Source organism: Chiloscyllium plagiosum, chromosome 34 (genome assembly GCF_004010195.1).
Source record: "Chiloscyllium plagiosum isolate BGI_BamShark_2017 chromosome 34, ASM401019v2, whole genome shotgun sequence".
NCBI classification, from domain to species: domain Eukaryota; kingdom Metazoa; phylum Chordata; class Chondrichthyes; order Orectolobiformes; family Hemiscylliidae; genus Chiloscyllium; species Chiloscyllium plagiosum.
In genome coordinates, this window is record NC_057743.1 from 38,173,572 (window position 1) to 38,175,699 (window position 2,128).

The window sequence follows — 2,128 nt, forward strand, 5'->3', positions numbered from 1 at the left end:
CTCCTGATTTAATTTTTAAATTTAATCATTATTGCCTCTCTGTGCATCAAAATGCAAAGGAAATATTTTAGTTCAGAGACCATTCAGCCATTATTCCTGCACTGGCTCATCTGATTAGTATCACTACCCATGTCAAACACCTTGCTTGAATTCCCAGGCAGTATGTTCAAAGCCCTGACTAATGCCACCACAGTCCCACCAGACACTCTCATTAGAGAGACAGAGAGAGATGATTGATGATGGGTTTAACACCTCAGGCAAGGGGAGAGGTTGAGAACGAGAGCCCTTCATGGTAACCTCAGCCGGTGCAGGAATTGAACCCACACTGTTGGTGTTATCCTCTATTGCAAACTAGCCATCCAACCAACTGAGCCCTGACTATGTGAAAGAGTTCCTTCTCACGTCATCTTTGCTTTGTTTGCACATTGTTTTAAAGTAACACTGGACTAAAGTAGTCCACTCACAGAGCAAGAGCTGATACTGACCAGACCAGCATTTATTGCCTGTCCTGAGTTACCTGCTGAAGAAGGTGACGATGAGCTGCAGTCTGGGATTGTGTTTGAGTTTATGTAGGGCAGCGTGCCCCCTCCCTGAGAGGGAGTGATAGGATTTTGACCATGCAGCAATGAAAGATTGACTCGATCAATGCCTTTATTGAGGTCAGTAAGGGATGGACAATAAATAGTGACCTCACCAGTGATATTCCTGTCTCAAAGATCTTTTTTAAAAAACATTATTGGTTAGTGGCTGAGAGGGTGACTGTCAGGGGGTGGTGGTCTTGTATCTGCTGCCCCTTGCTACATGGAAGTGGCCATGAGTTTGGAAGGTGCTGTCTAAGGAGCCTTTGAATTACTACAGGTATTTTGTTGATGCTCCATACTGTTGCTAATGATGGAGCAGATGATCCTTTTTCATCTATTTAATATTTTTTATGACTCATTCTTTAATCAACCAGTTCAGATATTTTATGACACCCCTCTGGAGCAAGTGGGATTTGAACCTAGACTTTCCAGCTCCCATTACTCTTTCTAGAACTATTTTACTGATCTGGTAAATAAAATTCTCCCAGCCCTTGCAAAAATTGTTTATTCCTTTTTAATGGGACATGACATTGCTGGCTGGGCCAGCACTCACAGCCCAACCCGAATTGCCCTTTGAGACAGTAGTAAGGAGCTGCCTTGAACAGAGACAATCTGTGGTGAAGGTGGAACAAAGATTAGGGTCACTACTTCCACGTGATAGGGAGGGAGAAGGATTCCAACAATACCAACCAGATATCCTAAATCAATCTAGTCCCAATTACCAGCACTTGGCCCATATCTCTCTCAACTCTTCCTATTCATTTACCCATCCAGAGGCCTTTTAAATGTTGTAATTGTACCAGCCTCCACTACTTTTGTGCAGTGTGTCCAGGAAGCTTTTCTAACACAGTATGTAGATTGTCCGACCAGAGGGGAGGCCATTTTGGATATGGTACTCTGTAATGAACCGGGACAAGTGATGGGCTTGTTAGTGGGTGAACATTTTGGTGATGGTTCTGTGACTTTCACCTTGGTTATGGAGAGAGATAGGTGCGTGCAACAGGGCAGGTTTTACAACTAGGGGAAGGGTAATTACGATGCTGTAAGACAGGATCTGAGGAGCATAAGTTGGGAGAATAGGCTGTCGGGGAAGGATGTCGTGGAAATGTGGAACTTTTTCAAGGAACAGATACGACGTGTCCTTGATATGTATGTACCGGTCAGGCAGGAAAGAAATGGTCGTGTGAGGGAACCTTGGTTGACGAGGGAGTTTGAATGTCTTGTTAAGAGGAAGAAGGAGGCTTACATAAGGTTGAGGAAACAGGGTCCAGACAGACCAGTGGAGGGATACAGGATAGCCAGAAGGGACCTGAAGAAAGGGATTAGGAGAGCCAAGAGAGGGCATGAAAAATCTCTGGCGGATAGGATCAAGGATAACCCAAAGGCATTTTATGCATATGTGAGAAACATGAGAATGATGAGAACGAGGGTAGGTCCGATCAAGGACAGTAGTGGGAATCACTTAATGAATATTTTTCGACAGTATTCACTCTAGAAAACGACAATGTTGTCGAGGAGAATACTGAGATACAGGCTACTAGACTGGG